Raw genomic sequence first — 22,985 nt, forward strand, 5'->3', positions numbered from 1 at the left:
GTCAGGTTTTTCTTGACCTTCTAAAAAAGAATTGGGAAAATCCTGGATCCATTGCTCAGGTATATAAAAAAGCTGACTCTACTTATCTCGTACAGTCAGCACCTGGCTTTCACAAACCTCAGCTTGACCACCACTCAGTAGTGGTTGAATCAGCCCAAAAGAAAGCAAAAAGAATGAAGCCATACTCATCTATACCTCCTATCAAAGAACACAAGTTCTTAGATAATATTGGTCGACGAGTATACCAAGGGGGCCATGCTTATCTCCAGAATAGCTTCATATCAGCTGTACAAGACCCAATACAATAGGGTCATTTTCAAGTAAATACAAGATTTCTCTGAAACCCTGCCTGAACAATTCCAACAACATCTTCAAACCCTTATAACTAAGGGCTTTGAAGCAGGAAAACATGAAATTAGAACAGCTTATGATATTTTTGACACTTCCACTAGAGTGTCTGCAGCTGCCATTTCGGCAAGGCGCTGGGCCTGGCTTGAACTTCTGATCTTCGCCCAGAAGTTCAAGAAAGACTTTCTGACCTGCCCTGCTTAGGGTATAATCTATTTGGAGAACAAATTCAACAAATAGTTGCTGAATTAAAGGACCATCATGAGACCCTCAAACAGCTCTCATCGATACCTTCTGATTTCCCTTCTAAACAGCCCTTCAGGAAGGACTCTAAGAAATCATTCTTCTGTACACGGAAGTATTATCCCCCACCAACAAGATCCAGACCGACGAGGCCTTATCAAAAATCTCAGCCTCGCCAGCCTCGAAAGCAAAAACCGCAAGCAGCTCCCCAGCCAGGGCCTGCTTCGGGTTTTTGACTTTCACTTGGAGAGCGGAAGCCAGATCCCTCTACAAAGCATACCAGTGGGTGGTCGATTAGGTCACTTTCACGAAAAGTGGCACTCAATCACAACCGACCAATGGGTGCTAGCAATCATTGCTCAGGGTTACCACCTAAACTTCTTTACTCTTCCACCGGACTCCCCACCTCTGCAAACACGGGGACTAACCGGCCACTCTGTCCTTCTGGAGCAAGAGGTTTCCCTCCTTCTCCAGTCAAATGCAATAGAACCTGTCCCTCTTTCACAACAAGGCCTAGGATTCTATTCCCGGTACTTTATGATTCCAAAAAAGTCAGGAGGACTTCGTCCAATTCTGGACCTACGAGCCCTCAACAAGTACCTTCAAAGAGAGAAGTTCAAGATGGTAACCTTAGGCTCTCTTCTACCTCTGCTACAAAGAGGAGGCTGGTTCTGCTCTCTAGACCTCCAAGACGCTTACACCCACATTGCGATAGCTCCGGCTCATCGCAAGTATCTCCGCTTTTTAGTAGGCCAAAAGCACTACCAATATCGAGTGCTCCCTTTCGGCCTAGCATCGGCACCACGAGTTTTCACCAAATGCCTCGTAGTTGTCGCAGCCTTTCTCAGGAAGGAAGGTGTCCATGTCTACCCCTACCTGGACGACTTGCTGATCAGGGCCCCAACCCAGCAAGTTGCTCGGTCCTCCCTGAACCTGACCATTCACACTCTAATATCTCTAGGATTTCTCGTCAATTACGAGAAATCCTATTTACTCCCATCTCAAACCTTATCCTTCATTGGGGCAGACTTGGACACCTTACAGGCAAAAGCCTTTCTCCCTCAGCAGCGAGCTCAAACCCTCGTGTCTCTAGCTCACCAGTTGCAGTCTCAACACACAGCAACAGCTCGCCAGTTCCTCGTACTGCTGGGACACATTGCGTCCTCAGGCTATGTGACACCAATGACCCGCCTGGCCATGAGAGTCATGCATTGGACTCTGAGGTCACAATGGATTCAAGCCACTCAGCCTCTGTCAACCATTGTTTACATCACCGACGCACTCCGTCTATCTCTCGCCTGGTGGAAAGATCACACCAATCTCCTCCAGGGATTGCCCTTTCATCTCCCAGATCAGATCCCCAAATCATTCTCACCACCGACGCTTCCAACATCGGTTGGGGAGCTCATGTAAACAGTCTACAGACACAAGGATCTTGGTCTCTAGAGGAAGCCAAACACCAGATAAATTTCCTGGAACTTTGAGCAATCCGATATGCTCTCAGAGCTTTTCAGGATTCCCTATCAAATCACGTAATCCTAATTCAGACGGACAACCAGGTGGCCATGTGGGTACATCAACAAGCAAGGCGGCACATTCTCCTTCCTTCTGTGTCAGGAAGCTGCGCAGATTTGGGCGGAAGCGCTCTCCCGCTCGATGTACCTCAGGGCCACCTACTTGCCGGGAGTGAACAATGTCTTGGCAGACAAACTGAGCCGTGTCTTCCAACCACACGAGTGGTCGCTCAATCCATCGGTAGCGATCTCTCTCTTCCAGCAATGGGGGTATCCCCAAATAGACCTCTTTGCTCCCTAATTCGGAGCAAGCACTCTCGGCCCAGAGATGCATTCTCCCTCACGTGGGCAACCGGTCTGCTTTATGCATTCCCTCCACTTCCTCTTCTCTCGAAGACTCTCGTGAAGCTACGTCAGGACAGAGGGACCATGATCCTGATAGCACCTCACTGGCCGCGCCAAGTGTGGTTTCCCATACTCCAGGATCTCTCCATCCGCAGGCACATTCCCTTGGGAACGGACCCGCATCTGATCACTCATAACGACGGATGCCTACTCCATCCCAATCTTCAAGCCTTGTCCCTGACGGCATAGATGTTGAAAGGTTAATCCTTCAACCACTTAACCTTTCAGATTCAGTTTCTCGTGTCCTGATTGCTTCACACAAGCCTTCCACAAGAAAATCTTATTCCTATAAATGGAAAAGGTACACATCATGGTGCACTTCGCAGTCCCTTGATCCCTTTTCCAGTCCAATCCCAAAATTTTTGGACTATCTCAGGCATTTATCAGAATCCGGTCTAAAGACCTCTTCCATCAGAATGCATGTCAATGCGGTAGCCGCCTTCCATAAAAGAATCGGGGATGTCCCTATTTTGGTACAACCCCTCGTAACACGATTTCTTAAAGGCTTGCTCCATATCAAGCCACCTTTACGTCCTCCGGCCCCTTCTTGGGACCTTAACCTGGTTCTCGGTCAGCTCATGAGACCACCTTTCGAACCTCTCCACTCCTGTGACCTTAAATATCTCACATGGAAAGTGTTATTCCTTTTAGCTATAACTTCTGCTCGCAGGGTTAGTGAGTTTACAGGCCTTAGTCACCTATCCGCCTTGCACTAAACTCCTGCAGGACCGGGTGGTACTCCGCACTCACCCTAAATTTTTGCCCAAGGTAGTTTCGTAGTTTCATGTTAATCAATCCATCATACTACCTATCTTCTTTCCCAGGCCTCACTCCAACCCAGGGGAACAGGCTCTGCATACCCTTGACTGTAAACGGGCTCTAGCTTTCTATCTAGACCGTACAGTTGCCCACAGGAAGAACACTCAGTTAGTCGTCTCTTTCCATCCAAACAAATTAGGGCAACCTGTGGGTAAGCAGGCTCTTTCCTCCTGGTTGGCGGATTGCATATCTTTTTGCTATCAACAAGCAGGCATTCCTTTTCAAGACCGTGTTAAAGCATACTCTGTGAGGGCCATGGCGACTTCAGTAGCACACCTACAATCGGTGCCGCTTCCTGACATTTGCAGAGCTGCTACCTGGAGCTCACTCCATCCTTTCGCAGCCCACTATTGCTTGGACAAAGCCGGAGGACAGGATTCCATCTTCGGCCAATCTGTCCTCCGTAACCTTTTTCCAACGTGACGTACCAACACCCTTCCACCTGCCTGATAGGGTTCCGGATGCCCTCTACCAAATTCCACCCCAGTTGTTGTGCCTGTTGCACGCCGTTGGGTACATTTGGTGCATGTTCGGACATCCTCAGCTCAGTACTACCAATCATTCTCCCTCCATGGCCAACTCAATTGTTTCGCCCTAATGCTTAATAATCTTTGAATCTCTTTCGATCGACCGCTTGTTACATGATTGATCCCAATCGCTAATATGTTAAATTTTCATTTTATAATGATGTTGTTCTTAATGTCATAGGTTATTTAATCTAAGTTAATACTTCATCCCAGTTCTTCGTTCCTCATAGTTTATTTATTTATTTATTTAAAGCTTTTTTATACCGGCATTCATGATAAAATCACATCATGCTGGTTTACATAAAACAGGGGGAGTGATAACATTGAACGTTAAACAGGTGTAGAGAGGCAGAAAAGTAAGTTACAATAAAACAAGGGAAATTGGAACTGGGAGAAGAAGAAGAGTAGTAGGAATAATTTAGGTAGTAACAATGAGAGGAATTATTTACATGGTGTTGACGGGAAATTTACAAGTGGTTGTAGTCTGTCAGGTGAGAAAGTTAGGAGAGTCAGTTGTGATCAGGAAAGGCTTGCCTAAAAAACCATGTCTTTAGCCTTTTTCTGAATGTTAGTAAGCAAGGTTCCTGTCTGAGGTCAGGGGGAATGGCATTCTCTGTAAGACAAACATGTTAAGTCTGTTCTATGTTATATGTAAACCGAAGTGATTAGTAACATTGTTACCAGAACCTCGGTATATAAAAACGTCAAATAAATAAAAAAATGTGAGGACTACCATCCTGCTTGTCCTGTGAGAAAGCAAATGTTGCTTACCTGTAACAGGTGTTCTCACAGGTCAGCAGGATGTTAGTCCTCACAAAACCCGCCTGCCGCCCCGCATTGTTGGGTTCGTTTTATTTTATTTTTTCGACACTACCTGTAGCTTTCAAAACAAGACTGAAGGGGGACCCCTGCTGGCTGCAGGGTAAGTGCCATGCTGGGCATGCCCAGTAGGGGCCAGTCAAAGTTCTAGAAACTTTGATAAAAGTGTTCCGTGATTGGGCTCCGTCCTGTGACATCACCCATTTGTGAGGACTAACATCCTGCTGTCCTGTGAGAACACCTGTTACAGGTAAGCAACATTTGCTTTGTTTAGGCAGATTTTGATATTCTGTATTCTGAGTTCATTATGTTTGTTGTCCATTTTCATTGCTGTTTGTTCCGGTTTTGTCATCTGGTCTTCTTGTATTGTGGTGTTTTCAAGGGGCATACAAAGGGGCATGCCCCTTTTTTGCGCCCCTTTGCTATGCTTCCGGGTCCGGACCTGGTTTAAATCCTTCTTCCTTGGCGCGCTTTTTCCGGCGTCGGTGATGTTGGCGTCAGCCAAGGGGGGGGAGGGGCCCAGGTCGACCTCCAGGGTCTTGGTACCAGCGCCTGTAGTGGAGAGAAAAAGAAAAAAAGAAAGAAGAGAGACACAGGTTCTGCAGCGGAGCCTAGGGAGAGAGGGCGAGAAAACAGGTGGGTTTCAGCCTGGATGGTGTAGTAGGCAGGGTGGTCGACAGACACACACAGTCTGCTGACACACACAGTAATCGAAATCTCCCATTATTACTGCACTACCAATTTGGTTAGTTTCCTTAATTTCTCTTAGCATCTCACTGTCCGTCTCACCATCTTGGCCAGGTGGGTGAGTAGGTGGATGGTAGAATACACCTATCACTATACTCTTCCCCAACAAGCAAGGGATTTCCATCCATAAAAATTCAATTGTATATTTGGTCTCATGCACGATCTTTATCCTGTTGGATTCTATGCCATCCCAGACATAAAGCGTCACCAAGATGCTCCTCTCTGTCATCCCTGGTATAGCACAATCCCATTTGTTATCCTCTTTCCACCATGTCTCTGAGATGCTAATTAAGTATGTCATCATTCACTGCTATACTCGAATTCTCTCACATTACTTAGACTTCTGGCATTAGCATACAAACATTTCAAATTTTTTTTTTGTTTGTATTAACATTCTGCTTTTCAGATGACAGGGATAAATTGGAATCTTTTAGCTCAGGTGAGTTTTTAATTATAGATACTTGTACTACTTTTCTTATTTTTGGAACCTCTTTTTGTTAGGATGCCCTAACTCTAATGCTTCATTAGTATCCTTCGAAAATACTTCCTCCGAACCATGTGTTGCTGAGCGACTGTCAGCTTTCTCCTTTGATCTAATTTAAAAGCTGCTCAATCTCCTTTTTAAAGGTTAATGCCAGCAGCCTGGTTCCACCCTGGTTAAGGTGGAGTCCATCCCTTTGGAAAAGAGTTCCCCTTATCTTAAAGGTTCCCTAGTCCTTACAAAATTGAATACCTCTTCCTTCCACCGTCGTCTCATCCACGCATTGAGAATATGGAGCTCTGTCTGCCTATGGGGACCGGCGTGTGGAACAGGGAGCATTTCAAACAATACTACCCTGGAGGTTCTGGATTTCAACATTTTACCTAAGAGCCTAAATTTGGCTTCTAGAACCTCCCTCCCACATTTGCTTATGTCGTTGGTACCCATATGTAGCATAACAGCCAGCTCCTCCCCAGCACTGTCTAAAATCCTATCTAGGTGATATGTGAGGTCCGCCACCTTTGCATCAAGTAGACATGTTACCAGATGATCCTCATGCCCACCAGCCACCCAACTGTCTACATTCCTATTAATCGAATCACCAGCTATGATGGCTGACCTAACCCTTCCCTCCTGGGCAGTAGCCCTGGGAGACACATCCTTGGTGTGAGAGGACAGTGCACCACCTGGAGAGCAGGTCCTTGCTACAGGATCATTTCCTGCTGCAACAGATTGATGCTTTCCAACCAGGAGAGCTTCTTACTCCAAGGCATCACCAGGTCTGCCAGACTGGAGTTGTGACTTGACTATTATGTCCCTGAAGAACTCCTCTATATATCTCTCTGTTTGCCTCACCTTCTCCAGGTCTGCCACTCTAACTTTCAGAGATCGGACTTGTTCCCTGAGAGCCAGAAGCTCTTTGCACCAGGTGTACACATACAACTTGTTACTGGTGATGCTGAAGACTTGGAAGGCCCTTCTTTTGGTGTGGGATTGCTGCCGTCATCTTAAATTTTGTTGAGTTCTTAGTTAAGTTTAGGTTGCTATGGGAGAAGGAATGTGCAGCTAAAAGTCTTTTAAATTATTGGTATATTCACTAATTAATCTGGTAGCGACTGCAATGAGATAATTAAACTTTTGATAAGGCCTGGGGCAATTCTGTGTTTTAGATAAAAGGCTGATTGATTTTTAATGCAAACATTTTTCCTGTGTATAAATCAAAGGGTGAACTAGGGGTGGGAGCGAGAGAAAAACAAGCACACACAAACTGGAAGCTTTTTTTTCCCTTTTGGCTTTCTTTTTATAAGAAACACACACACACTAAAGAATATACCCTAATAGATACCCTTTCCCCCAAATTTTTAAGTTCTAAAATTTCCCAAAGCAATACTTAACGATTCTCTTCAGCCACCAGTAAAATGATCCTCTCCACTCAGTGCTAGACGAGAATCTTTTTGAAGCTGAAGTACTGGGTTAGAGTCTTTCTGGCATAGAATTGTGGACTAGACTCCCTTGGAAACTGACGTATTAGGCTAGCATCTCTCTGGTACGGAATTGTTGGTTCAGAGTTTCTCTGGCACTAGATTGCTAGGCCAGAGGCTCTCTGGTATTGAAATATTGAAGCAGGGTCATTCTGAGATGGAGCCACTGGATTGGAGTCCCTCTGACGCAGGTCAGGTGGAGTAGGGTCCACCTAGAGGTCAGGTAAACTGGGCTTCTTCTAGAGTAGATCATCTGGAAGAAGTTTGATCCGAATCCTTTGAATGAGGTGGAGCAGCAGCCTGGAGTGGATTCAGTGGAACTGGCTCTTTATTTGGCATACACTGAGGATCATGATTATCTTTCTTTTTGGCAAGCAGAGGCAAGTTTTGGAGTTTACCTACCAGCAGGGTTGATTCTGTAATGAGGCAGGGTAAGGCGGCTGCCTCAGGTATCAAAATTTTGGGAGCGGCAGCAAGCATCCCCCAAAATACCCCTTGCAATGGCCTCCTCACCCTCCCTTTATGTTTGGAATGCTAGCACGATGGTGTTCCCCTATCCCAAAGGCAGAAAATCCATGGCTCTACAAGATGAAGTACTGGCATGGTTTCCACTCCCCACCATCAATTGAAGGACCCAAAGGTGCTCTGGATGTCATACTGGCAGGGTTCCCACTCCCCATCAGCAATGGACTCCATGCTGCTGGATGACGGACAGGCAGGTTTCCCACTCCCTGCCAGGAAAAGGCCCTTTGGGTACCGCTGGATGACATGCTGGCGGGATTTCCACTTCCCACCAATAATGAAATGACCCGCTGGTGCTCTGGATGTCATGCTGGTGGGGTTCCCACTTCCTTCCAGGCATGAAAGGCCTGGAAGGAACGACATCCAACGGGCACGTTGGATGTCGTTCTGGCAGGTTTCCCACTCCTCGTCAGCAAGAAGACAAAGCCCATGGACCCCATTGGATGACGTGCTGAGCTCCCTACCAGCAGGAAGATGACCCTGCAGTGGAATCTCAATTCAGTGTGGTAGAGGGTGAGGCCATATGTGTGAGAGAGAGCCTGTCTGTATGTGTGACAGAGGCAGCTTTCTTGTTTGTGTGTGTGAGAACGGCAGCTTTCTTGTTTCTGTGTGTGTGTGTAAGAGGCAGCTTTCTTGTTTGTGCGTGTATGTGAGAGAGGCAGCTTTCTTGTTTGTGTGAGGAGCAGCTTTCTTGTGTGTGTGTATGGGTGTGTGCCTGCGAGAGAGGCAGCTTTCTTGTGTGTAAAGAGCCTGTATATGTGTTTGTATGTTTGTGAGAGAGTCTGGGTGTGTGTGTGTCTGCGAAAGAGAGGATGAATATTTGTGTGCCCCCAATCCACAACAATCTCAGGGTGATTGGAAAATGAAAAGATCGCAGGTATGGAGTGTGGAATTTTTTTTCTTAGTTTTAATTGTTGGATGTGATTTGATGTGTCTATTTTGAAATATTGGATTGGGTTTTTGAAATCTTTAACAAAACCTTTTAGAGATTATTTATTGGATGATGATGCGTTTGTTAGTTGTTTTTGAAATATTTCTTTTGTCTATAGCAGGGCTTCCTAAATCTGTCCTGAGAACCCCATAGCAAGTCGGGGTTTTAGGATATCCACAAGAATATGCATGAGATACATTTACATATCATGAATACTCCATATATGCAAATTTATCAAGTGCATATTCATTGTGGATATCCTTTGGCTGTGGGGTCCCCTTCGGAAGCCCTGTTATACTATTATGATCGGTGTGTTATATTTCATTGATTATATTATTGTTTTATGAGTTTAGTTTGTTTTATGAGTTTTTGTTTTTCCAATGTTACATGGCAAAAAATCTGGCTTCTTGTTTACATTTCAGTTTTCTCTGCATGTTTCTATTTTTACTTTACAGTGTTTGTATTCTGTATTCGGTGAGGGTCTCTCTTGTGTTCCCCATGTGTGACGGACGTGAGGTATTCTGTTGGCATATAGTTTGAGTAGGGATCTATAGCAGACTGGCTTGTTTTCTTTTCCTAATAGGAAGTATATTGATATTTTAGGGCCTGGTGTAAAATTTGTAGTGTTGTCTTTTCTTAGGTAGGGTTGTTACTGTTTGAGTGTTACCATTGCGTGCTGTTGTGGTATGAGAGGTTTACTAAATTATAATTGTAATTCAGTTTACATATGGTTTTCTAAGGACCAGGCTCTTATCAATCGCAATTTACAATAGGCCTAATACCATACGGATTCAAAATATATTTTTGCACTGTTTTCTGTTCGGCACATAGCAGTGCACGTAAAAATAATATACATGTTGGGATATTTTTACCTCAGAATACTATGAATGTCCTTTTTCATATAAAATCTGTATAAATGCATAAGAACATAATAACATGCCATACTGGGTCAGACCAAGGGTCCATCAAGCCCAGCATCCTGTTTCCAACAGTGGCCAATCCAGGCCATAAGAACCTGGCAAGTACCCAAACACTAAGAAGATTCCATGTTACAGTTGCTAGTAATAGCAGTGGCTATTTTCTAAGTCAACTTAATTAATAGCAGGTAATGGACTTCTCCTCCAAGAACTTATCCAAGCCTTTTTTAAACACAGCTATACTAACTGCACTAACCACATACTCTGGCAACAAATTCCAGAGTTTAATTGTGCATTGACTAAAAAAGAACTTTCTCCGATTAGTTTTAAATGTGCCACATGCTAACTTCATGGAGTGCCCCCTAGTTTTCTATTATCCGAAAGAGTAAATAACCGATTCACATCTACCCGTTCTAGACCTCTCATGATTTTAAACACCTCTATCATATCCCCCCTCAGCCGTCTCTTCTCCAAGCTGAAAAGTCCTAACCTCTTTAGTCTTTCCTCATAGGGGAGCTGTTCCATTCCCCTTATCATTTTGGAAGCCCTTCTCTGTACCTTCTCCATCGCAATTATATCTTTTTTACCAGAATCGGTATCACCATGGAGCGATACAGAGGCATTATGACATTTTCCGTTTTATTTACCATTCCCTTTCTAATAATTCCCAACATTCTGTTTGTTTTTTTGACTGCCGCAGCACACTGAACCGACGATTTCAATGTGTTATCCACTATGACGCCTAGATCTCTTTCTTGGGTTGTAGCACCTAATATGGAACCTAACATGTAACTATAGCATGGGTTATTTTTCCCTATATGCATCACCTTGCACTTATCCACATTAAATTTCATCTGCCATTTCGATGCCCAATTTTCCAGTCTTACAAGGTCTTCCTGCAATTTATCACAATCTGCTTGCAATTTAACTACTCTGAACAATTTTGTATCATCTGCAAATTTGATTATCTCACTCGTCGTATTTCTTTCCAGATCATTTATAAATATATTGAAAAGTATGGTTCCCAATACAGATTCCTGAGGCACTCCACTACCCACTCCCTTCCACTGAGAAAATTGTCCATTTAATCCTACTCTCTGTTTCCTGTCTTTTAGCCAGTTTGCAATCCACGAAAGGACATCACCACCTATCCCATGACTTTTTACTTTTCCTAGAAGCCTTTCATGAGGAGCTTTGTCAAATGCCTTCTGAAAATCCAAGTATACTACATCTACCAGTTCACCTTTATCCACATGTTTATTAACTCCTTCAAAAAAGTGAAGCAGATTTGTGAGGCAAGACTTGCCTTGGGTAAAGCCATGCTGACATTGTTCCATTAAACCATGTCTTTCTATATGTTCTGTGATTTTGATGTTTAGAACACTTTCCACTATTTTTCCTGGCACTGAAGTCAGGCTAACAGGTCCGTAGTTTCCTGGATCTCCCCTGGAGCCCTTTTTAAATATTGGGGTTACATTAGCCTCCCTCCAGTCTTCAGGTACAATGGATGATTTTAATGATAGGTTACAAATTTTTACTAATAGGTCTGAAATTTCATTTTTTAGTTCTTTCAGAACTCTGGGGTGTATACCATCCGGTCCAGGTGATTTACTACTCTTCAGTTTGTCAATCAGGTCTACCACATCTTCTGGGTTCACCGTGATTTGATTCAGTCCATCTGAATCATTGCCCTTGAAAACCTTCTCCAGTATGGGTACCTCCCCAACATCCTCTTCAGTAAACACAGAAGCAAAGAAATCATTTAATCTTTCCACGATGGCCTTATCTTCTCTAAGTGCCCCTTTAACCCCTCGATCATCTAACTTTTTAATTATGTATGGTGAGGGCTAGGAGGAAGGGGGCACCAGGCAGTAAAGTTCATCTAAGGCAGCTGATACCCTTGCACTAATCTGGAGACTCTGTCACATACATGGTCAAATTCTGGAGAAATAGAAGTAGGTCCTAGGGTTCCTGTGGCAGGTTGCCAGCTTCCTAGAAATATCAATATCTGCCATTCTTCTGATAAATCTGATTCCTGCTTTCCCTTCTCTGGAACATTTCAAATCATTGATAGGGCCAGACTCCAAAGGGAGCCCCTCCCCCCAGTCTCTCTTGACGAGACCTCTGCTTTAACTTGGGGGGGGGGGGGGCAGAGCACCTTCTCTTCCTTTACCTGAGGCAGTAGATTGCCTTGTACCATCCCTGCCTCTAGTGTCCTCAGGTGCACATTTGTGTGGGAAAGGGAGAAAGTAGAAACCTGCCCTGGAAGTTGGCAGTAATTTTGGCTTGCCTGTGGCATTCACAGCAGGGCCAGGGGTAAAAACAGGTGGTTTAATCAGAGCTGCTTTACCTAAAAAGGCATAGAATACCTTTTTTGTGGTTAGAACAATTTTTCTCAAGGCTTGATTAGCTGCTGATTTGGAAACTCTCAGTTTACCTAATTGAGAAGAGGTCATGGTTAAACTAAAACTGTGTGGATGCCAAGGAAGCAAACTAGGAATAGCTGATGACTTAACGATATCAAAAGGCATGCTGCGCTTTGCAAATTGGAAGATGGACTCTGAAGCCACTGCATATCTGGATTCTTCAGCAGTGTGCAGTTGTACAGATAGTGATTTTAAATTTCTGTGGTTTACTTTTGATTATTGTAGGAATATTCTGTGGGTATTGACGTGGATATTTGTAAATAGGCGGGCATCTATCTTGTTTTTATTGCAGGTAGATCCAGATTACAATGGATCTCTGGGTCTTCACAATAATTCAGCATGAATCTGCCCTGGAGTTCGAGCATCTGGTTTCAGATGCTTTTATGGTTTCTTCTTGTCATGCCACAGAAAAGCAAGCAGCCGTTCAATCCATGCTGGATCGACTTCTCACGTTAAAAGCCGCTTTCTCAGTCCACAAGTACCAGGAGGGGCAGGGCCATTACTCTATTTTTTGGTGTCATGGGCACAGTTCTTCCCTGTTAAGTGCCTTTCATTATGATTGCTCACCTTAGACTGTTTTCTTGTGGCTATCTGTTGAAAAGCTAATGTGCCTTTACCAAAGCAGATTCAAGCTCATTCCATGGGAGCACAAGCTCCCATAGAATGGGCAGACCTTCAGTTGCTATCTACATTGCTTCGACTTTCACATTACAAATAAAAGGGCTTTAGATTGATGTCATCTTGCATGTGCATTGGGTAGTTTTCTGCAATCATTGACAGAGTCTGTGGTGTAGATTGGTGGTCTATATATTAAAACATTTAGGGCCATGAAATTGGATATACGTGTTGGATAGAGCATGTGAAGAAACATAATAGAGGTTTTATAAAATAAGCCAGAGTTCAAGTGAATGAGGAATTTTGCCAGCAGTGGTCTGATATGTGTATACGGCTAGAAATTTCATATACAGACTAATAATGGCCTGGATAGCTAGATAACATGAAATTCCGCCCTCGCGGAAGTTAGTACTGGCACATGCATGCATATTGCTTCGTACCTAGATATGCAAGTATCCACGTCAATAGCTGCAGTGCTGAGATAGGTGCATAGCTGTGCATGAATCATGGACAAGCCTGGTTTGCTTCTAACACCTACCTCTCCCACTTCCCCCACTACTATCCCCTTCCAACTATTTCCTCCACCCATGCCTCTCCCAACACCACTCTTATTCTCACTACCCTTTCCCATCCTCCCTCTCCCTCCCTGAAGTCCACGAATCCCACTATGGTCAGATGTCAAGATAGGCACATAGCTCTGTGCAAATTGGGACACTTGGGTGCCCAGATAGGTGCATAGATGAGCACGAATTGGGATGCTCAGGTGCCAAGATAAGTGCATAGCTTTGCATGAATCAGGGACAAGCATGGGTTGCTCCTAACACCTTCCCCCATTACTAACGCCTTTCCTAATATTACCTCCACCCACCCTTCTTTCACCACCCTTTCCTATCCTCCCTCCCAAAAGTCCTGCAACCCCAGTACTCTTTCTTCCACTCTTCCAAGCATGAATTGCTCTTACCTTCCCATTCCCCCTCCCCACTGCAATCCCCCTCCCCACTGTTATTTCCACTCTCACCTCTGCCACAACTTATCGTCTAATTTTCACCAACCTTTCCCATTCTCCCTTCCCCTCTCTGAAGTCCACCAACCTCACTATGGTCAGGTGCCAGGATAGATGCATAGCTGTGTGCGAATCAGGATGCTTGGATGCTGAGATAGGAACATAGTTGTAAGCAAATTGGGGACAAGCATGGGTTGATCCTAACACCTCCCACACTACCAACCCTCCTTTGAACTATTACCACTACCCATTTCTCTCCCACCACCCTTCTTATTTTCACCACCCTTTTCTATCCTTCCACCCCCTCCCTAAACGGCTGGAAAATATCCAGTTCCAGGAACACTAGTATCAGAGTACTTGTGTCCATGAGCCCTGAGACTACCACCCCAGTGTAAGGAGAAATTTACTGCAACATGATTGCTGAGCTAGGCAGAGGAGTGCTACATCTGTTGCTTGCCCAGCTCTGTAAGCCAGTGGACCCTGGATACTAGGCTGGTAACCCCCAAAGACCACCCATACCAAGAAAAACATCCAACACAGCTATAGAACATAAAAAAAACAATTAAAAAAGAAATGAACTTTTATCATTATAGTAAACAGTAAGTACAAGAACACATTTCTAGAATTTTCTAGATCAGTCCAGGGAGGGAATGGTGCTGCTCATTCAAAGTTTTCTGTGATGACCTTTCGTCTTATTTCATTCCCTTTCACTGTGTTGTTGCTTTCTGGGGCTGGAGTGCACATCTCTGGCTCTGTTTCAAGATCTAATTTCAGCCCCTGCTTGATGCCCTGCTTAAAGGCTCCCAGGGTATAATGCAATAATCTTTCTTATGCATGTGTGCAAAAATGGAAAGTAAAGAGTAAGACATGAGCTTGCAAGGATTTTGCACACACATGAAACAAAGCAGATACTAACTAGCCTTTTATTCCTTCCTCTGCACACTTCTGACTAAAATTAACAATTTTAAACTGCACACCCCATCCTTACTTAAATAATTAAAAAGTAGTAGTTACTTTTTTTTTTATAACTTAGCAAGCAACCAGCCTTCACCATATTTCCCTTCTGTGAACTACTGAGCCATTGCTGACTTCACCAGGATGAAGGAATCATGTCTGCTACCTGGGAATTTTGCAGCAACACTGAGCATGTTCAGCTCAGCGGCATATGCCATTGCACATTAAGGGAGTGGTAATGTTTCCAATTCCAGTATGCCATCTATCTTCCATGAGGAGGGTTGAGAGCCACATTGGTACAATCGATAGCACTCATCACATTTGGCATACCGGCTATATTGAAAAATGATCTCTTCATTTGTTGCCACTCCCGAAGCTGCTGTGGGTATCTGAGGTACTGCTTCACCCTCTTGAGCATGGCCCTCAGTACCTGGGTGAAGTAACAGGATAATGTGGCTTGCTCCATGCCAGCCACGTCAGCCACTGTGTTCTGGAAAGAACCAGTGGCCAGAAAATGAAGGGCTCCAAGCAACTTCACCAGGACTGGGATGGGCATGTCCACGTTCTGTCAGGAAATCAATGTCCTCTTAGAGTTCTTCATACAGGCCCATGATAGCCCTGGAGCTCAGTCTGTAGGCCCTCATTACATCTGACTCCGGTAGCCCCAGCAGCATGGTCCTGAGGCGAAATATCCACTGCCTCCATACCCTTCTGTGGCCTGTTCCAGCCGGCACAGCCTGCTCCTCATGATCCCTCCTATCCACCTGCTCCCTCTTGGTCTCTCTTGTGCCATGACCTTTATCACCTGACAAACCTTCTACTGCTGTCATCCATTGGTGAAGCTGCAGGATATCCCACAGCATCAGGAACAGTTGAACATAATCCAAAATCTCCATCATAGAAATAACACCAGAGCTGCATGAACACACAAGCATACCACACCAGTGCAAACAATGGAATGAAATGGCCGAGTCTGCGCAGACGGTGGCGGTAAAACACTCACCTTAAAAAAAACAACAAAAAACCCCCCACACTAACATTTCTATCTTCTAGCACAGCTCCCTGCATTGTCCATGGATAATTTCCTCCTTTATATGCTATTAGCAAGCACCTTGCAGAAAAAGCACAGGTCAGTAAGCGCGTTTGTGCATGCTTTTTTCCTGTGAACAAAAGCCTTATTACATCCCTGTGTAGGGCTTTGTGCAGGAAAATGTGTGTACAAACCTTCGGCAGCTTCAGTGCACCTTACTACATCAACCCCTTTGAATGTCCTTTCCCATGTAGAATCTAACTGCATAATTTTAAATTGTATGGGGGAAGGCCTATGGGGTGGGGGGGGGGGGGGGGGAGGGAGGGGTAGTCGTGCAAGGCTGTAAGCTTTGCCTACTACACATTAGATATAATAACACATCGGTCCTGGGAGGCTGTAAAAGGGCTGACCCCCCCCCCCTGACTAATTGACCCCATAAAAACCAGGTCTAAAAAGGTCATAGAAGTAAGAGGTTTATTTATGGAGGAAGGCGGGGTTCCTCCAGCAGCAGAAGCAACACAAAACAAGTGGTATATCTGAGCCTGCTCTAAGATCTGACGTGTGTGCTCAGCAATTTAAGGGTTTCATTCAGCCAATCAACAGATGTCTACAAATGCCCACCCATTACCTTATAGCCAATTAATAAATTTTAGCATGTGTGTGCCATGTTACTATGGGCAGGAGCCTCTTGTTATTATATTAGCAGAGAATAAGACCAAGTTAACTTTCATTTTCCCAGGGTTTATGTCATCCATGCTGGCTGGTTCTCTGGTAGGTTTAGTTTTCATAGTGCTTCATAGTGCTAGTGTCACGTGTGTAGGATATATCAATCTACTATTATTACATTTCCCCCTTTGAAGGGTGACTCCTAAGAATCCTTCACACCTATCTGCGTCGCACATCGCCTGTCTTAGGTTGTCCCGCCTAGTTAAGGCTAATTCTTACTGGCTAGAGACTTTACCCGTCTTTGTACCAATGTGCTCGTTTTTCACAGATAGTCATTATAGGTGGGGAATGATTCAGTGTCATTATTGGAATCTAGGAGCATCAGGTTCAAGGTTTCAGCTTGGTTGAGCATGATCCGGGTGCTGGTCTGAGTTATCAGCATTTCAGAGACTTGATCGTGGCATCTTCGTAGGCAGATGCAAATGTATGGCAAGCAGAGCAGACAACAAGCCCAAGTAAGGCAATCGTACACATGGAGCCAATTAGAATTTTGACTCTTGAACCTAAACTAGAGAACTATGAGCCAAGGGATCCGAATGGATCACTGACATCAAGTCCTTTCCAGGTTTGCACAGGTACATGTGCAATTGACATCATGTTGCGGGTGATTTCTTCAATTACTTCACCCTTGTCGTCTATTTGAAGACAACAGTTACTGAGGTTAAATTTACCACATAATCCTCTTTCTGCAGCTAGTATGTAATCTAATGCTAGACAGTTCTGGTAAATGGAATTCCGGAAACCCTTTTGCTGAGTGGCTAATATTCTCAATGCTTTTACAGTTTCATTAGTAATTATTTCAACAACAGCTTGCAATCTTATAATACGATTTAACATGTAAATTGGAGTTCTGTAACCCCAAGAGCCATCATGATAGGTATAGTTGAGAAAAGATTGTGACAAGCGGGAATTGCCTATAGCTAAGGTGTGCAATACTGTGTAAGGTCTATGGATGCACTGTGTTGCAACAATGGAGTGGGCCAATATCCACTGTGGTTTACATGAGATCGGATTGGTGCTTATGCATATAGGTGTCACAAATATACTAATCAGAAGGGATAACCTAGCAAAGCAGTGGAACATCATTCTTAACAGGTACAGAGAATGTATTGAGAGGCAATCCATCGTAATGGACAAGGAAGAAAAGGAAAAACAACAGACAAAAACATAAGACCGTTCTGGACGCAGGTAGGAATGGGAATAGTTGCATATCCCTGTGAGAGTAAGCCTCAGTTAGAATGGGTAAATTTCTACAAGAAGAACAATCTCAGAATAAACACAAAGGCCACACTACCAGGAAACATTTGTAAGAGAGCACAAGCATACTCTAGGTAAAACCTAATAGGAAGTGGTACAGGAAGAAATGTTCAAAAAGATTATGGGGAGATCAGAGTAGAAAGGGAATGGAATATTGAGATATTAGAGATCAGCAAAGTAATTATCATAAATGCAGGCTGCAGAACAAAGAATAAGTCAAAAGAGAACCTGTGCAGGGGCACCAACAGTAAGATAAGTGAGAGAATGCTAGAAATAACTTGCAGCAAGAAGAACAGCATGTATTTAACGTATGCTGATGTGGCAGAAATATATGTGAATATACATATATTCCTCTTGAACCATGAATTACTACTGAAACCACAGAGTACACAAATAAGGAAAGGAAGAGCCAGAGAAAAACCAGATAGTCGAAGTTTAAGGGATTCAAGAAAATATTTAACCATACTTGGGCAAATCTCACTCTCAGAGGGCAATCAGTAGGATATAGTATGTGAGTAATGTGATCAAGGCAGCTTTCATAGACAAGGGTAAAGAAGGACATATTACATAATCATTAATTGATATAAGAGGTTGGAGTTAGACTGGAAAATACTACAAAACTTGGAAAAACAGCATTAATTCTGTCTAAATAATGGCATTTGCAAATAGGTCCAAACAGCATCTGAGCAACACAAGAAAATCAAATGATGAAACGTATGATGAAAGCTGTATGATGGCTTTCTTTGAAAACAGTTCACAGTCCAAGTTGGGATAATCTTTGAATTCAATGATGCAGGTAGGGAAAACAGTTCTTTCGGCTTAGTGCACGTCAGTGACAGGAAGCAAAGCCTTTCAGTGCAGCACTAGGTATGGTACTTGATCAGCATCTACCATAAGGGCAAAACAAAATTCAGATTAATTAGGGAGAAGATTCCACCACAGGCATCACAGAGAACATTAAACTTTGACACACAACCTCATTCATTCCTCAGGTGTAAGGACACATGACACAGAAGACAAACAACAAGTAACACATATTTTTTTACTTCTGATGAGCTCAAACCCCTGATCAAATATAAAAGTAGGCCAAAAAGGTGTGTGAAAAAGTACTTAGTGTCTAGATCGATCTAGAATAAAAATCAAAAAGATCTGTTTAAAAATGAAAAAACTGGGAAAAAATGTAATCTTCAACAATCTTCAAACGTTTCATCTGCTATGGACCTGGGAAAATATAAAATCTGGCAACATACAGGTTAGAGAAATTACAGCTCAATTGAAACTAAACATTCTGATATGAATTCAGCAAATTGCAGTCATAATGCTACTTTTAGTTCATTTATATGGCTGTGCCTCTAGGAGACACTATACTCATTAATACTCAGTTTCCACTCATTTTTTTCCTTTTTCTTCTAGAAGACAGTCCTGCCACAGAATCTTTGTTACTGAGATAGCTCTTGCGCATCTGGGGAAGACACTGTGTTCTGGGAAATGACAAAGCATTGTTAATTGTGACATACAACGTAAACATAAGGGCAATTTTAAATTTGCAAGAAAAGGCTTAGGGATGTACTGTAAGTGTGTCAGTACGATGACCAAATTTCTGCTGCTAAATAACTTTTTCTCAATGTCCCAAGAACTATTATGATGTGTCTTAATATCTTTTCATTCCTTGCCAATCCGTTTTTTAACTAAACACACAAATTTCTGTTTTTAAACTAAACTAATCGATTCATTAAAATGGGGTCTTTCTGTTTATTTTATTTTTTTTTTTTGTGACTATCCCACGACATCCCCCTTTGCTGACCCCTTTCTCCGGCACCGCACTGCTAGACAAGCGGTGATTTTTAAACATGACACTAATGCCAGCTGAGCATGGACTCCTGTAGAAAATAGTAATATAAAAACGTTCAGTGATTAATAGTCTTACACGGTAATTCACAAAGGCAGGAAGTAGAGAAATGAGAAAACTGAAAGTGCAGCTTAGTTTACTCTTTTCAGTAAACTAAACTGAATGCATGGAAATAGGAGCTGTCGTTTCTCCTGTGCTTGTCAGGCTGTCCCTATGGAATCCCCTTCAATGGGCCCTCTGCTTGCAATGCCAGGCAGAAGGCAGTTGTAAATTTTTTTTGTTCTTTAAAGCCAGCAGTGCTTGCAGCTTCAGTAGAAAAAAACAGGTTGTAAAACAGGACAAGTAGTTCTTTTAGGTAATGCACTCATTTCAAAGGCAGCGCCGTAATTTGAAAAGCAGGAATCTCAGATCACAGCACACTGTCTGAAAACGGAACACACTAGAGAAGTGAGAGGAAACCTGTAATATAAATACCGTTCTTTCCCGGTGCTGCAGGAGCACTTGAAATGGCAAGCATCAGAGGAACTTTTAACATAAAGAATTAGCACCTCTTTAATCACAGGGTTTGCACAAACCACAAGAAAAGGAACTACTCAGGATCCTGGAAAGTAATGAACTGCAAGACACATTTGCAGGCAGACCGGGATAGCCCGCCCAATGTCCTTTACTAAAGAAAAATCAAACCTGATGGGAATGAAGGTAACTTTAAATGGACATAATCTTTACACAAACAGCAAAGGAAAAGAATTGCACAAGACAGAAACTCTGTCATAAAATGTAAGCACTTATAAATGGCGGGCAATTAGCACAGCAGGCAGAGAAAGGGAGGCCAGGGGGCTCCCTTCCTTTCCCTGAGCGGCGAACAAAGAAAACCAAGAGGAGGGGTAAGGGGAGGAGAGAGGACTTCACACACAATAAGGAATAGGCTGGGCACCGCCAGGCACGGGACTCAGCAGGAGGGAAGAATGCCGAGCTCAGACTTCAATTCCCATCAAACAGCATGAGTAAAAATGGGAGGGGGCACCCGAATGGGGGCTAACCTGAGCAGGCAGGCTCCCTGCCTGGTACGAAGAACAAAGAAACAGATCTACAGCTTAGAGAATTAGAGCAGGCTTAGAGAATTAGCAATTAGAGTGAATTCCACAATGCAATTGATGAGGTAGATTTCCAGAACTAGCAAATAACACTGTCAAGCTACGATGAAATGTACTTCTCAGTAAGGCAAGGGGAAAACGTTCTTTGCTAAAGAAAAATCAAACAACTTTAAAAGAACACGGTGTTAATACAAACAGAGAAAGGGATCTCTCAAAGTTCAGTTTTAAAAGACAGAGCACTGGCCAGAGCAATGCATACTGATAGCAATAAGCAGTGAGCACAGTAGACGCCCTCCCCAAGAAAATAACTACCAATCCCAAAAGGCAATGCCGATACCTGGGGCTCTCAATTCACAGCTTCTTTTTCCTCCTTTACTTTTTTTTTTTTTGCAAGCCGTAAACTTTAATAGCTAGGCCCACGGCTAATGATTTAACAGTGAAATCTAACAATCAAATGAAAGCAGTGTAAAATAGACAAAGGCACAAGCAGAACGTAAAGCAGGGAACAAGAGAAGTTGGTAGGGAAAAAGAAATATGTATGTGTAACACTGCAGGAAGAGGGGGGCTACGCCCAATGTGCCTAGAGACAAAGAAATTCCAAAGGATGGGGCAGGAGCACTAACATCCAGATAACCTAGCACCAGCAGGCACTTATGTAAGTACAAAGGAATGCCTGGGAGGGTCAACTCACTCCACGCTTAAACTGCAATACCCAAGAACCAGCACGCTCAAGCGGAATGGAAGGAGGGGGGAAAGGCGGGCTAAGCAAGCGGGCTAGTGGTACCTGCTCTCCGCCTGATACAAAGAATTTGCAAAGGAGGGGCTAAGGGAGGCTAGGGGGGGAGTTCTCCCGCTCCCTGTCCCTCTACTCTGAAACAAAGAACGAAGAAATGGAGCTGCAGCTTAGAAGAAATTGAGCAAGTTTTTAGCTGTGAAGAAAACAGCGTAGATTTCCAGAACCATAGCGGCACTTAATCAAAGCAAATAAAAATGTCAAACAGTGGGCACTCTTAGCAGACAAAGGCAGAATGTACGGAAGGAATTCAGTTCTCAGCATCACATAACATTGAGGGAAAGAATACACAGATTGCAAATCACTGAGTCACACAGCTAAGTAATTACTAAAACAAATATTGAGACACGCGGAGCTTTACAGAGAGCAGAGAGAGACGAAAAGGAGGGGTTAGAACACAGTGCCTGACACTAAAAATTCCAATGCAAAGGAAGGCTACCGGAAGCCACAGAGTAAAGGTAAAGTTTTAAGATATACACAACAACCAATTTAGGGATTAGCACTGTAGTCAATGTCCTATTTAGCTCGGTGTTAATACGCACGGAGGAACAGCTTGAAAAGTTACTAGGAAGCAATTTCCAGTACAATGTAATTTGAAACCAGCAGAACTCAGACAGCAACAACAGGCTATGCAGAGGAATGCAATTTAAATGAAACTAAGCACTGAATGCAATCAAACTAGCCACGCTGTGCAGAGACTGCACCTACAAAAGGCAGAAGCTCAATACAAGCGGGACCTAGTAAGCTAACTAATCTTAGCAGCAGCAAAAGAGACAGGAAGAACTCAGGCAAAAACTAAAAAAAATCAACACTTAAAACATAAAAACTTAATCTCATACATACCAAACAATAGAAGGGCCCACCTGGCAATCGGCATCTTGAATTGGAAGGATGAAGCCACTAAAACTGACCTCCGGACTGTTATCACGAACTCAGTAAATTAGCAACCATCGGAACTCTGTCATATGACCTTGCTTTGTACTCCCCGAGTACCGCTGACCGACCCCAGTCCCACCCGTAGTGTATGCTGGTTTATGGCCGACAGCTTTAGGCGGCCGCCGCACGCCTACTGGAACCGGTGACCCACAGGAAGAGGGGCACGAAGTCTCTCCTGGGGTCCCCGTACGGGCCACCAGATGTAAAAAGGCTGACCCCCCTGACTAATTGACCCCATAAAAACCAGCTCTAAAAAGGTCATAGAAGTAAGAGGTTTATTTATGGAGGAAGGCGGGGTTCCTCCAGCAGCAGAAGCAACACAAAACAAGTGGTATATCTGAGCCTGCTCTAAGATCTGACGTGTGTGCTCAGCAATTTAAGGATTTCGTTAGCCAATCAACAGATGTCTGCAAATGCCCACCCATTACCTTATAGCCAATTAATAAATTTTAGCATGTGTGTGTGCCATGTTACTATGGGCAGGAACCTCTTGTTATTATTAGCAGAGAATAAGACCACGTTAACTTTCATTTTCCCAGGGTTTACGT

General features: G+C 43.6%; 1 protein-coding gene and 1 long non-coding RNA gene across 2 annotated transcripts in view; one reads left to right on the top strand and one right to left on the bottom strand.

Annotated features, from left to right (window-relative positions):
- LOC115087279 (lysosomal-trafficking regulator-like) overlaps positions 1-22,985 on the top strand; it is a 1,534,685-nt gene that overhangs the window by 399,294 nt on the left and 1,112,406 nt on the right.
- On the bottom strand, positions 16,240-22,773 carry LOC115087281. The gene is made up of 2 exons (XR_003855487.1): positions 22,345-22,773; positions 16,240-18,652 (listed from the first exon to the last, which is right to left on the bottom strand). It is a non-coding gene; the product is annotated as an uncharacterized LOC115087281 (long non-coding RNA).

Source organism: Rhinatrema bivittatum, chromosome 3 (assembly GCF_901001135.1).
Source record: "Rhinatrema bivittatum chromosome 3, aRhiBiv1.1, whole genome shotgun sequence".
Classification (NCBI taxonomy): Eukaryota; Metazoa; Chordata; class Amphibia; order Gymnophiona; family Rhinatrematidae; genus Rhinatrema; species Rhinatrema bivittatum.